This window comes from Heterocephalus glaber, unplaced genomic scaffold, assembly GCF_053883595.1.
Source record: "Heterocephalus glaber isolate CG9 unplaced genomic scaffold, H.glaber_assembly_v1.0 deba00001479, whole genome shotgun sequence".
NCBI classification, from domain to species: Eukaryota; Metazoa; Chordata; class Mammalia; order Rodentia; family Bathyergidae; genus Heterocephalus; species Heterocephalus glaber.
The window spans coordinates 19,981,350-19,997,028 of NW_028258316.1; positions in this window are offsets into that span (position 1 = coordinate 19,981,350).

The following is a 15,679-nucleotide window of genomic DNA, read 5'->3' on the forward strand; positions in this document are numbered from 1 at the left end:
GAGAGGCCTGTAGCAGAAGGACAAGGGACATGTTCCAGACCTGGAGACATAAATGTAAGAAGAGGGTGGTCTTAAAGAACTGATGTCCTTCAGTAAAATTCCACCTGAAGCAGAAAGATCTATAAGGAAGGAGCAGGAAAGAACCCCCACCCTTGCTCTTCTCCCAGATCCCAGTCCCCAATAGGCTGGGGATTTAGCTCAGTGGTTTCACCGCCTGTTGCGCAAGCTCAAGGACCCGAGTTTGATCCCTGGTACCCAAAAAAAAAAAAAAGGAACCCTGGAAGGCAACCCACGCACACAGCCTCCCAGGGCTAGGGGAAATGGGGAGGAAGGGTTGCCGGGCAAACAGCTACCCAGCACACATCCCTCCTAGGACGACCCTTTTGTTATTCTGTCCCTATTGGCTTGCTCTTTTTCTTTTTAGTATTTAATAAAAATTTCACTCCTATATTTATCTTTGTGCTTCATGTCTATAATGCTTTTCAGAGTGTCATTTACATGGCCATGAAGACACGAACCTTGTTTTGTGAGAGTATGAAAGCGTTCATAGAATTTAACATAAAGTAGATGTTGAATAAATACTTACTGGTAAATAGCAAAAATATATACCTGTCAGAGACATCGTTGTGTGTCATTATTATGTATGTAATACATATAATTACACACATCTCAGCTTCAGAGGAATAAATTTCTGAGGAAGTAAGAAATGCCAGAACATTTCACATCTACTGCAATTCAATGAAACAAAATGCTATCTACTCCAGAGAATCAAATTTTAACTTCAAAAGGAGCGATCAGCCCCCATGTGGTGGTGCAGAGCTGTAATCTGAGCCCTCTGGAAAACTAAGGCTGGAGAATCTCCAACCCAGCCTGGGCAACTTAACAACTTAGTAAGATCCTGTCTCAAAATAAAAAAAATTTTAAAAGTTGAGAATGTAGTTCAGTGAAAAGGCTTTGGATTCAATCTCCAGTACTGCCAAAATAATAATAATAATAATAATAATAATAATAATAATAATAACTATTTTCTAAAAAGAAGAAAAAGATTGTTCTTATTAACTTCATATGGAGACAGTCTGAACCAGATTAGGTAAGGTACCACTGCATTATACAAAATTATTATCTTTCTCAATCCACACAGAAAATTTAAATAAAATCAAGGGGAAGTATTGTGCCTTGAACTCTACTCTCTACCACGTTTTTGTAACTGCCCATATTCAATTCTATATCTTCAAAAAAAGGAAAGTACCACCAAACCTCAAATCTCCTCCTCCAGGTCTTGGGGTTTAACACATCATTTCTCTGATAGTAACATTGTGAGGCATCCAGATGTCAAACTTTTAAATCAAATTCTCCATAATGTCATGTTACATGGTAAGGGTATTTTATAGTTAGCCAAATGTTACACCCAAGCACAAACTTCCATACTTCCATTTTCCCTCTCTCCCTAAATGCACTCATACTTTGATGGGAAGCAAGATTTTTCCCCTTTAGCATTTTACACAATATGATTCCAAATACTTTCCCTTTGTTCCTCAAATGAGTCATATGTCCTATTCTTTCCAACCACAGAGCCTTTGTATTTCCTCCTTTCCACTAGAAGATGCACCTCTCTTGTCTCCAACTAGTTCTGTAAAAAAAAGAAAAGAAAAGAAGAGAAGATAATATTAATAACTAGATCATAGAGTGGTTGTGAGAAATAATTGAGACTAATACATGTAAAGCCAACAACACAGAGCTTGGCTTATAGTAAGGTCTGAGTGAATGCTACCACCACCAATACCACCATCATCATCATCATTGACATCGTCCATTATTAACAACACTAAATTATCCTCCAGATATCTAGTCAAATATAACTTGCTTCAGGAAGTTTTCAAGGTCCCCAAATTGGATTGGTGTCCCTGCAATACCTTCATATCACATGGTGTCTATTCTACGGAACATTAATTAGAATCCATAATCATGTACTATTCAAAAAAGGATGCAAATGTCCCTAATTAAAAAAATATCTATGAGGATCTGTGCATCAAGTACTTTGCTACTGAGGACCCTAAAGATGGATGGTCCCTAACTTTGCCCCATACCTACCCATAAGCTGGACTTAATGTTCCATTACATCCCTCCCTCCCACTTACACACACAGCTCTAAACCATGACAAGCTATGCTGTTTTCACTGAAAAGTTTATTAGGGAAAAACAAAATAGATCATATCTAGAGTGAACCTCCGTGTTACGGTTGTGCTAGGACAGTTCCCATTTATTCCTAGCGTTCCAGTGTAATTCAGTGAAATTATTTAAAAAGCCCCCTTTGCCTTTTGGGCATCCTGATTTAAACAATTTTTAAGTTTAAACTCATTGTATCACACACTACATCTAGCAAGTCTTACCAGACATTTCTCTGTCCGTGCGCTTTTTCTCCCTCCACCTTGAGGCTTCACCCTCCCCCTCAAATCTTCCTGGGAGTCCTTTACTGGATCCTCTATCCCCAACTAGCTAGTTACCTGAGAATTTGCTCACAGAAGCACCCAACTCAAAATTTCCTGTTGGGGCCGGGGATTTAGCTCAGTGGTTCCAGCGCCTGCCTCACAAGAGCAAGGTCCCAAGTTCGATCCCCAGTACCAAAAAAAAAAAAAAAAATTTCCTATCAGATTGCTTTACCTCAAATTCACACATGGCCCTGTCTTAACGGTAAGGGTCATTGTAGACATTCTGGCGAGACTTGTGTGCTCAGCTCGGGAACAAAACAAAACATTAGAGAGTAAGAGTAAAGATTTTTTTAAAATGTCCTCTCCTTCTCTGGGGGAAAATGCACTATCCTTTGGAAACTATTTCCTGATAAATGTAGAATGACATTGTTAATTGTGAAAATGACCTCTGATAGGTAAACTTTGAATGAACTATAAATATCGAGTAAGAAGGAATAGATCTGGGCTTCCCACAGGTTGGGACCCAGAAGGTTTTATAACATGCAATCACTCCTATGGAGCTTGGAGCTTTTACACAAGGGTAACCCCTCTACATATCTATGTAGCCTCATTATAACCCAATATCTGCTCTGTTGGGAGGATGAGGAGGAGACCAGGCCTAAGGCTGCTAGGAAGACCCTTAGTCAAGAGATTCTCTCCATGCTTCCCTGATGGCCTGCTGTATTCACTCTGCTGTGTCCTACTAGGTGGAACAAACCATGACACAAATTTGATTATCTCTCCTTATTATTCAAGGTATGGCCCTTGGAGGAGTAGAATTCTAGAACTTGTTAGAAATGCAGTCATCCCCACCCAAAACACTGGAATTAAAATCTACATTTTAACAAGCTCTGGAGACAATTCCCATGCATGGTTAATGTTTGAGAGGCAAAGGATAGATAAGCCAGGACCAGAGCCAAAGAGAGCACAAGAACCAATACCAGCCAATTCTGATACTCTCATGATACATTTATCCACTGCCAGGTAGAACCAACATTCATATATATATTTTCTTTTCATGATTTCTGGTTTTCAATTCTTAATCACAACCTTACTGATGTTCCCTGAAGGACTCTGTAAACCGAGATATTTAAGCCTTTCTCTTTTAACCTACTTAATGGATTAGCTCTCAGTCCTGCTGCAGCCTGGACAACAATTTCTCCAAGATGTCTAATATATTCACATTTCTCCTTTATTTCCCTCCTACCCCCAAAATGTTTATCAAACCCCATCACATCAAAGCAAAGGAAAGAGAAAAGAAGGGCACAACCACACAGCTTTGGAGGTGGGGATTCCTCTGGTCCATTGAAGCCAAGGAAAGCTGGGCTGGTTTGCTTCAGCCTGGACCTTGTAGCAGACATGCACAGGAGCGAGAGACTGGACTTCACCAGAGGAGCCAAAGCCAAGGCAGCTTTTCCCTGACATCCCTGGGGTCCAGCTCCCTAGGCAGAAAGGAATCTTACACAGCTTGGACAAACTGGCAGGCTGAGTTCTATGGAGGATAACTCATTTTCTCTCAGTTCCCATTGAGGGTGGGCAGCCTGTCCAGCCATCCATCAGCTATACTAACACCTCCCGAGTTGAAGGACAGGAGAAGCTACCCCAAAAAAACTTTATAAAGAAAGAAGAAAGGGGTGTATAGGACTAGGTCAACCACCTATGGGCTGGTTTTAGTGGGAGAAATATAATTCTATTTCTGACTTTTTCTACATTCCCTGGAAAAAGGTAGTGAAAGGCACTCAGACAAGGAAATACTAAAATTTCCTATGACACATAGGAAACTATATATACTTAAAAAGAAAACAACAGTATAACAGATTCAATATGACTCCAAGATACCATTTGTAGCCTTCCCTGTGGGTAGGAATTATGCCTTATTTCTAATATCTTCTTTATAAAAAGTAATACATAGTCATTATAAACAACTTGAGAAAAATTGAAAATATAATACAAAATGAAAAGGAGATAAATATTCTCACAAAATTGCAGCTACAGATTCAACAGAAGCAATATGAGAATCTAGGAAGAAACAAAGTCAATAGAGAAAACAAAGGAAGGAACAGCATGGATGCGCAGAAGGAGGGAGAAAAGAAATGGGGAAAGGATGTCTTTGGTGATTTGACGGGGGTGGAGTCTAGATATGTCGCCCAGGGGTTCATCCGGATAGGTTGATGTCTAACACTTCCCATTGACAGAAGAAAGGGTTATGTCTTTTCAACAAATATAAACCAAGAGTCTATGAGCTACCAGGAAATACCTTGAAGTGTTTTCAGTACACATTATCTATCTTTTAACCACCTCCAAAATTAAAATGATTGTTGGGCAGGGGATTTAGCTCAGTGGTTCCCCTGCCTGCCTTGCAAGCACAAGGTCCTAAGTTCGATCCCCAGCGCCACACACACACACAAAGATTGTTGTCATATTACCAATGAAAACAGCTGAGACTGCTGCCTAAGGAGACCTCCCAAGGTTGCGGGCACTTACCCTACTGCAGATGCTCACCACATGTCTGTTTTGGAATAGAAGGACAAGAGAGGGGACATTCACAATCTTCTATAGCTTCAGTGAGGATGAATTTCCCAGATAGGTGCTCCACTCCGTGTCTTTCTACCTTTAATGCCATTTGTGTTTTTGTTTGTTGTACAATATAGATATACATAATGATGACATTTATCATATGGAATTTGTACCTATACATGATATATCTTAATCTTATTTTTCCCCATTCCCCTTCCCCCCCTTCAACCTTCTTCGCCTCCTTATTTACAAAGTTTGTTTCTATTTTGTCTTTCTTTTCTCATTTTTCCCCCTTTTCCTTTCTTCCTTCCCCCCTCCCTAGTGCTCCTTCCCACTTGAAACTTCTCTTCCTATTTCACATTATTTATTACATATTTTGGTCCTTTTTTACAGTTTCAGTTTGTCACAGCAGAGAAACAATACAATATTTACTCATGTGTGTTCGATTTATTTCACTTAAGAATATGGTCACAAGGTACATTAATTTAGGTGTAATCATCTCAAGTTTATCCTTCTTTATAGCTGAGTAGTACTCCATTGTATAAAAAAATCGCATCTTCTTTAACCATTCATCAGTTGATGGGCATTTGGGTTGTTTCCAAGATTTAGCTATTACAAATTGTGCTGCTATGAACACAGGTATGTGTATAGAATACTGTCATAGAATACTTTTAATTCAGGAAGATTTGGAGAAAGGGGAATAGCTGGGTCAATGGAACTTCTATTCTTAGTTTTTTTCTTTTTTTGTGGTATTGGGAATTGAACTTAGGACCTTGCATTTGCCAGGCAGGCGCAGCACCACTGAGCTATATCCCCAGCCCTCTAATCCTAGTTTTATTGAGAATCTTGATACTGATTTCCACAGTAGTTGCACCAGTCTACACTCTCACCAATGCTGGAGAAGGGTTGCTTTTTCCCCACAGCCTCACCAGCATTTGTTGCTGGTTGATTTCTTGATGATAGCCATTCTTTCTGGAGTGAGACGGAATCTCAGCATTGTTTTATTCTGCATCTCTCAAATGACCAGTGATGTTGAACATTTATTCATATATTTATTTGCCACTTCTACTTCTTCAACTGAGAAGTATATACTCATTTAAGATGCCCATTTTTTAACTGGGTCTTTAAATTTGGGGGATATGATTTTTTTGAGTTCTTTAGATATTAGCCCTTTCTCCGAGGAATAGCTGGCAAAAATTGTTTCCCATTCTGTGGGTTTTCTCTTCCCTCTGTTGGTAATTTCTTTTGCTGAGAAAAGCTTTTTAATAAGATAAAATCTCAGTTGTTGATTCCTTATAATATTTTCCATGCAATCAGAGTTTTGTTCATAAAGTCTTTGTATACACCTATGTCTTCAAGAGTTCTATCTATTCTCTCTTCTAGCAGATTTAATGTTTTAACATTTAGACTTTTAATCCATTTTGATTTTAGTTTAGTGCATGGTGAGAGACATGGGGTTAGTTTTATTCTTCACCATGTGAAGAGCAAGTATTTCCAGCACCATTTATTAAAGAGATCTTTCTTCCAGTGAAGTTGTTTGGCCCTTTATCAATGATAAGGTGGCTGAGTGTGTTAGGAGTCGTTTCTGCATTTTCTAATTTGTTCCATTGACACTCAGGTCTACTTTTTGCCAGTACCATGCTGTTTTTATCACAGTAGCTCTGTGATATAACTTCAAGTCAGGGATTGTGATGCTCCCTACCTTGTCTTTATTGCCCAGAATTATTTTTCTCTAGTTCTGTGAGGTATGCTATTTATTGGCATACTGATTGGGATTACATTAAGTCTGTATAACAATTTTGGAAGTATGGCCATTTTCACTATGTTACTATGAGCAAGAGGTGTCTTTCCATTTTCTAATATCCTCTTTGATCTCCTTTTTCAAAGTATTATAGTTTTCAGTATAAAGATATTTTACTTCCATTGTTAGATTGATTCCTATGTATTTCATTTTTTTCAATGCTATTGTGAAAGGTGTGGTTTCCCTAATTTCTCTCTCAGTGAGTTGGTTATTTGTATACAGAAATGCTATTGATTTTTGAGTGTTGACTTTTTGTCCAGCTACAAGACTGAATTTGGTTATTAAATCAAGGAGTCTTTTGGTGGAGTTTTGGAGGTCTTCTATATAGAGTATCATGTCATTTGCAAATAATGATAATTTAACTTCTTCCTTTCCTATCTTTATTCCTTTTATTTCTTTCTCTTGTCTAATTGCTCTGGCTAACTTTTTCAGAACTATATTAAATAAGAGTGGTGATAGTGGACATCCTTGTCTTGTGCCTGATTTTATAGTGAAACATTTCTGGTTTTGACCATTTAGTATGATGTTGGCTGTTAGTTTGTCATAGTTGGCTTTCATCAGATTGAGATAAAGATCATGTATTCCCATTTTCTGTAGGGTTTTTATCATCAAAAGTGTTGGACTTTATCCAGTGCTTTTTCTGCATCTATTGAGATGATCATATGAATTTTGTCCTTGACTCTGTTGATATGATTACATTTTTAATTTGCATATGTTGAACCATCCCTGCACCCCTGGAATTTATCATACTTGATCATGATGTATAATTTGGATTTGCTGCATTCTGTTTGCCAGTATCTTATTGAGGATTTTTACATTTATGTTTTTAGGGAGATTGGGCTGTAGTTTTCTTTTTTGGTTAGATTTTTCTCTGGTTTTGGAATCAAGAAAGTACTTGCTTCCAGGAATGACTTTGGGAGTACTGCTTCCCTTTCAATTCATTAAAAATTTTGAGAAGTAGTGGCATTAGATCTTTAAATTTCTTGTAGAATTCAGAAGTGAATCCATAAGGAACTGAGCTTTTCTTTGTTGGTACGTTTTTAATTACATCTTCAATCATTGACTGATACTCAGTTATTTAAGATTTTTTTTTCTTAAATTCTTTTATTGGTACATGTCAGGTATACAACACAATTACATTTCTCATTGGGAACTTGTACCTTTACATGATGCATCTTGGTTCTTATTTTTTCCCCATTCCTAGCCCTCCCTTCACCCCCTCCACCCTTCCCTATTTACAAAGACTTTATTTCCATTTTTTCCATTTCTCATCATTTTTACTTTCCCTTCTTTCCTTTCCCCTGCCCCTCCCACTACCCCTACCCCTTTGGACCTTTTCTTCCTATTTTACATTATCGATTATTCATTCTAATCATTGGTACATTTTAGGTATACAATATAATGACATTCATCATTGGAAATTTGCACCTTTACATAATCTCTCTTGGTTCTTACTTTTCACCTTTGCCCAGCCCTCCCTTCAACCCCTCCATTCCTCCCTATTTACAAAGATTTTGTTTCTATTTTTCAATTTTCTCATATTAATTCCATTCCCTTCTTTCCTTTCCCCTACCCTTCCCACTTCCTTCCCCTTTGCCCCTTTTCTTACTATTTCACATTACCTATTATACATTTTAGTCCTTATTTACACTTTCAGTTTCTCACACCAGAGAAACTATTCGGTATTTATACATGTGTGTCCTATTTATTTCGTTTAAGAGTGTTGCCTCAATGTGCATCCATGTAGCTATAAATGTCTCTAATTTCTCATTTTTTATGGCTGAGTAGTACTCCATTTTATTTAAAAAAAACCCCACATTTTCTTTATCCAGTCTCCAGTTGATGGGCATTTGGGCTGTTTCCAAGTTTTAGCTATCACAAACTGTGCTGCTGTGAACATGGTTGCACATATATCACTGTGGTGTGAAAACAATACTCCATGTGACAGGAACCCAAAAAAAAGCAGGAGTAGCTATCCTGTTTGCAGATCAAGTAGATTTCAAACCAACACTGATTAAGAGAGAGTTCTTTAACATTTTTATATCTTCTTATTCAGCTTCAGTAATTCATATATATCTAGGAATTTGTTTACCTCTTCTGTGTTTTCCATCTTGTTAGAATAAAGCTTCTCAAAGAAGGTATTGATGATCTTCTGGATTTTTGAAGAATCTGTTGTGATTTAGCCCTTTTCTTTCCTAATTTCATATACTTGAGTCTTTCCTTTTTTTGACAAGGTGGGCTGAAGGTTTGTCAGTTTTATTTAATATTTCAAAGAACCAACTCTGATTTATTGATTATTTGTATTGTTTTCTTAGTCTCAAATGCATTAATATCTTTTCCGATCTTTATAATTTTCTCACTTATATGAGCTTTGAGCTTATCTTGTTCTTCTTTTTCTGGAAGTTTGAGGTTCAGCATTAGGTTGTTTATTTGAGCTCACTCTGTTTTCCTGATGTGAGAGTTCATTGCTATAAATTCCCCTCATTGGACTACTTTCATTGTGTTACATAAGTTCTGGTACTATCATTTAATTGTAGAAACTGTCCGATTTCTTTCTTAATTTTATTTGTGACACATTGGTTGTTCAGAAGGGTGTTTTTTAATTTCCATATGTTTATGTAGTTTCTGTCTTTTCTTTTGCCATTGATTTCCAATTTCATTGCATTATGGTCTGCTAATATAGATGGGATAATTTCGATTCATTTGCATTTACTTAAACATGTTCTATGAGTGAGTATGTGGTCTATTTTGGAAAACATCCCATTGTGCAGCTGAGAAGAATGCATATTCTGATGTTGTGAGGTGGAACACTTTGTAGACATCTATTAAGTCTGTTTTTTCATAGGTTTAGTTTAGTTTTCATATTTTTTTGTTGATTTTTTGTCTAGTTGAGCTGTCTATTTGTGACAGTGGGGTTTTGGAGGTACCCTATTACAATTGTATTAGTACTTATTTGATTTTTAAGGTCAATTAATATTTGTTTTTTATAGTTGGGTGCACCAGTATTTGGTGGATATATATTTATTATTGTTATCTCTTCCAATTGGAGTTTTCCCTTTACAAGTAGGTGGTGACCTTCTTTGTCTCTTTTGACCAGTCTTGGCTTGAAGTTCACTTTTTCTCCAAATAAAATAGCTACCCCTGCTTTTTTCCAGGGTCCTGTCCCTTAAAGCATTGTTTTTTACCCTTAGACTTCCAGTCTATGAATTTCCTTTTGAGTTAAATATGTTTCTAGAATGTAGCAAATTGTTAGATTTTGTTTCTTGATCCATTCTTCCAGTCTGTTTCTTTTGATTGATGAACTGAGACCATTTACATTGATGGATGTAACTGATGTTTAATTGCTTGCCTTGCTTGAAGGCTTCTTTCTATTGGTGTTCTTACAACTGTGGTGTTATTCATCTTTTGTAAAATATCCTTCCAAGCATTTTGTAGAACTGGATTGATGGTCATGAATTTCTTCAGTTGTTCTTTTCCATGTAAGTATCTTATTTCTCCATTGATTTTGAAAGATAGTTTTGCAGGGTACATCAATCTGGACTGGAGGTCATTTTCTTTCAGGACTTAAAACACTTTACTCCAAGCTGTCTTTGTCTTAAAAGTTTGTGTTGAGAAGTGTGCTGTGATTCTAATAGGCTTTCCTTTTTAGGTGATTTGTTTCTTTTCTCTAACAGCTCTTAACATTCTGTTGTTGGGCTGAGTTTCTGGAATTTTTTTTTTTTTTTTTTTTTTTTTTGTACCAGGGATTGAACTCAGGACCTTGCTCTTGCAAGGTAGGCACTGGAGCTGGAATCTTGATTATTATATGCCTTGGTGTAAATTTATCTTGGTCATGGCTAATTGGAGTTCTATATGCCTCACTTATTTGTATGTCAAATCCTTTTTCCATGTTTGGGAAGTTTTCTGCCATTACTTCTGTCAACATGTTTTTATGGTATTTGCATTGTCTCCTGCTTTCTCATTTACTTCAATCAATCTTATGTTGTTCTTTCCATCATCCGGCAACTATTGGATGGATTTTTCATGGTCCTTTCCTTTTTGAAGAAATCTTTCTTTTTATGGTTGCTAGATGCCATCTTGTCTTCTAGATCTAATACTCGGTCTTCACCTTAGTGCAGACAATTGAGTATTTTTTTCAGTGGAGTTTTTGATCTCCTGGCTATCTGAATCGTTTCATGGATTCCATTTCTTTCCTATGTTGTGTATTCATGGTTTTGATCATTCTTCTATGCCTTTCTATTTTTGTTAATCTGTGTCTTTCCTATATTCATTGAGCAAGTCCTTCATTTTGTTTGTCATCTCTTTTTTTTATGTGAGAAATTATTTCTGTTCTGATTTTCTGTATAGCTTCATGCATCTTTTTTTTTTTACTTTTGCTGTCATTTCAGAAAATTCATGTGAGTGGCTGCTGATTTCCTCTACCTTGTCCCCTAAACTTGACCTGGGTGGGCTGGAGGTCTGCAGTTCCATTTTGCTTCTGCATGCTTTCATTTTCTATTTTTATATTTTAATTTGTTTTCTGTTTTGAAACTTGTAAATTTCTTATGGTATATAACTTTATCATTATTATTGAGGCTTCTCTAGGAAATATCTATTCCTCAGAGATGACTTCTAGGTGTAGCTGGCTCTTGGTCTTTGCAAGATTCTACCTGCCCAATCTATTAGAGATGAGAAGTTGCTATTTGGCTCAGCACCCAGTCCTTTGGTATTGGACTATGGTGATGGTTATGACCCCAGATAATCACTGTGTCCTCACACAAGGGAGAACAACTAACTACAACAGGTTCGGCATCCTGGTTAAAGTAGTACAATTAGCAATAATAAGCATCAGGCACAGTCTAGAAACTGAAAAAGTGTGGTATCTATCTATTTGGTACCTTTAACTATAGGAGCAAAATCCACATAAAACAAGATCTTGTATGCACTGAGTTTCCCCTTGGTACAGTGATTTTATCCTGTGGGGGAGAGAATCTAAGAAGGATAGAGGACAAAACAGAAAGATAAATGAAGAAGACTATAGTATAAACAAAGTTGACAGACAAAGGATGATCACCCAAGCTTTGGAAAACAGGAGGACAGGAGAGAAATAATGAAGGAGAAAGCAAAAGAATATCAAAGCAAACTAGAAAGACTGTGAAGCAATGTTTCATTTGCATGAAAACAACAAAAAAATTAAGAAAGACAGTTGAGGAAATAGAGAATCAAGACAAACAAAACAAAACTAGCAATCAAAGTAAAAACCTAAACAACCAAGAAAAAAAAAACTCCAGATAAATGAAAATGAAAGAAAGAAGAAAGAAACAAAGAAAGAAAGAAAGAAAGAAAGAAAGAAAGAAAGAAAGAAAGAAAGAGGAAAAGTAAGAAAGATAGTAAAATTCCTCTGATGCCCACAGATCTATGGTAGTGTTTGAGTCAGAGCCCAAATCTGTGTCACCAAGACTTCAGTAGGAGTAGTGCTGGGTACAGGCTTGTACTTGGCCTATGAATATCCCCGATGTCCCGATGTCTTCCGTCCCACCTTCCTTTCAGCACCTGTGTCCACCCTAGTGCCAACCTGTACATATAGCTTTTCTCTAATTAGAAAATTCCCAAAAGAATCTTCTTACAAGAAAGCACGATTAGCAATGTAGACATTAGTGAAGATTTTATAGAGGAGTCTTGGGGCTGGGGATTTAGCTCAGTGGAACCCACCTGCCTTGCGAGTGTAAGGTCTTGCATTCGATCCCTCATACCAAAAAGGAAATAGATTTTATAGAGGGGTCTTAAGAAACACATTTCTGTTATTTTCCCCAAATCCTTCTGATTATCTTGCCTTGATTTATTTTAGTACTCTAAATCAAAGGTCAGCAAACGTCTGTAAGAAAGTTAATAGTAAATACTTTCAACATTACTGGCTATGAAGTTGCTGCTACGTTTACTCACCTCTGTCATGGAAAGAGAATAGACAAATGTTCATGACTGTACTTTAATAAAGAATTATTTAAAAGAATAGGTGGCTGCCAGGGAGCTGGAAAAATGAATGAGCTGGAAAACTGGTTTCTGAGCAAAAAGTTTTTCCTGCGACTAGCTGACCTAACTGACAAAGAGCCACTCCCAGCTCATACCCCCTCCCACACCTAACACAGGTCTCAGGTTGCCTGGGCATGTCCTCCTTCATTGTCTTTTATTCTCAGTGTCTGTACCTTCAAGATGATGTAATCCCTGCTCTCCCTCCATATGCAAATGAGATAAATTCCAGTGTGCTTTTCTACCCAATCATGTAAACTAAATGTAACTACCTCAACCAATGAACTGATGTTAAGTGCCTTGTTTCTGTATTCCCACCCCTCTTCCCTTGATCCATATAAACCCTGTTCACTGCTAGCTCCAGGCTGATCGCTTTGTGGAGAAATCCCCTATCTGCCCACTTGCCTCCAACCCCCTGGTTCATTCTCAATTCTTCCTGGCCTGATCCCACTAAACCACTAAGAGCTGTAACACTGTGGACTTCAAGTCTGCTGCTACACCAGGCCTGGCCTGTGGGCAGCAGTTCACTGACCCTGCTCCAGACCTTTCCCATTCTCAGTGAAGTGTCAGTGTGGCTCAACTCCAATGTCCAGTTTCATCAGTGTAGCCCCAGCCCAACTGAGGGCTCTTAGTTAAGATGACAGGACCCTCCCTTTTCAAAGGGCAATTTAGTTGCATGTTGTGTTGCTTAAACACACACAAGATGAGTCTGTCCTTCAAATATACCAATACTTTTTAAAAAGTATTTTATACTACATCCAGTGATCATTATAAAAGAAATTTAGATGCATAAATATAGATCAATTTCATTCAAAATATATTCCCAATCTGCATAAACAATAGTATTTTCATAGCCTACAGCAATAATTGAGGTTAGAAAGATGGCTTAAGATACAGAAAAACTAGTGCTCATACCCACATTACCCAGCCACATGACCCCAGGAAATAACTTTATTATGCCTCCTTCTTCTCACCTTTACCATGAGGACAGTACTCTACCTGCCCAAAGGCCAGAGTCTAGACCAGAAGATCTTATGGAGGTTCTTTCTGAAAGTCATACAGGTTATTTCCATACCCTATGTTTTCAAATGACTTCAGAATTCACAGGGGTGCTTATTAAAACACAAACTCTTGCGCCTCAGCCTGAATGTCTGATTCAGGAAAATTAGGAAGGTTTTAAGTTCTCCCAAGTATCCAGGGGATGCTGACACTGTTGCTGGTAGGCCAGGGACCACACTTTGGAAATCACTGGTTTTTGTGGTACAAATCTTACATCTCATTACATGGGGACACAATGAAAAGAAAGGTAGGCTACAGCTCATTCCTCTTCATTTGTTCAAGATAGGATTTCCTCTTGAAGGGAAGGGTGATTTGGCTTGCCTGCTGAATGTCAGCTTCTAGAGCCACATATCAACAGCTCATTACAGGGTGGAAGGAGGCTGGTGATCAATCACAGAAGTGCATGCTGGAACTTAGAGGCTCAACTGGGCAGCCAGATAGCTATCTGGGGAAGTGGGGGACAGTGAGCAGTGAGAGACAAAAATGTTATCACTCAATTTTTTGGCATAAGTCACTGCTATGGTTTATATCTGGAGGTCCCCCCAAAGCCCCATGTGCTCAGAGGTGGGGCCTGTGGAAGGTGATTGGATTAGGGAGGTGCTACAGCTGGCTTGGTGTTGGGAAGTAGGGGGCAGTCAGAAGAGGTAGGTCACCGGAGGCATGACTTGGAAGAGCACATCTCCCTCCCTAGATGTTCCTTTCCCTTCCTGCTTCCTGGTTGCCATGAGGTGAGCAGCTTTCCTCTGCCATGCCCTTCTACCATGCTGTTTCTTCTTGGGAGCTGACCAACCATGGACTTTAATGTAAGTCAAAATAGACCTCTCCTCCTTTAAATTATAGGTATCTGGTATTGTATCTCGGTGATGAAAAAATGAATAAGACAGCCACCCTTCTAGAACTTCTTTCCATAAACATCAAGTTAACACAAGATCTGAGTGAGAGCTGGCCATTCAGAGGCCTGGCACCAAGTATTACATAATGCGCAGGCTGGAGTGCAAGAAGAAGATGACCAAGAAAATGCAGACTGCCTCTTGGGACTCTCAGCGTCACAGGGAAGGTGAATTTCATCTATGTTCACACCCTTGGCAGTTTATGTTGAGACAAATAGATAATTATATCATTAGGTCGTGTGGCATTAGAGACAGAGTGTGCTGCTAAACTTGAAAGATCTGGGCAGGTTTGCCTGGAGGAGGTGACATAGGCTCACCTTACCTTGGAGGGACTGGAAGGATTGAAGGGTGGAAAGGTGAGTAAAACATGAAAGGTGTCCTAAGTGAGCCTGCAATATTAGCAAAGAAGGCCTAGGAGTGACCAAGGGGAGTATCAAACCTGTCTTTTTCGCTCCCAATATAAACTCTTCAGGGTCATGTCCATTTCTGTGTCTCTGTTTCCTTATTTGAAAAATGAAGGATTTGGGCTAAAAAAATCACAACTTTCCATATTTTGTTCATCTTGGAGAGACTCCAGGGCCACAAAGTGTGAATGACCAGGCTGGGCTCAGTTCTTCCTGTACCACCTCTGCTACAGTCAGAGCAGTTCTTCTTTCTTACATTTTTATACTCCCTGCAGAGTTTTGTTTCCAGAAAGGCTTTGAAAACCACTCACAAGGAACTCTGTAAAGGTTTTTCTATTTGCATATAGGTTGGGTTGTGGATTGCTGGCTTGGCTGGCCAATTCTGGAACAGCTGGAAAGCAAAGGGGTAGGAAATCAGGAGCCATAGAAGGTTTGTGTATAGAGTGAAATTGGCCCCACAAACCGCTAGACACTGATCTGGAAATCTCAACTGTTCAGAAGGTTCTGAGTAAAAACAAAGGGTGATTTTCCCCC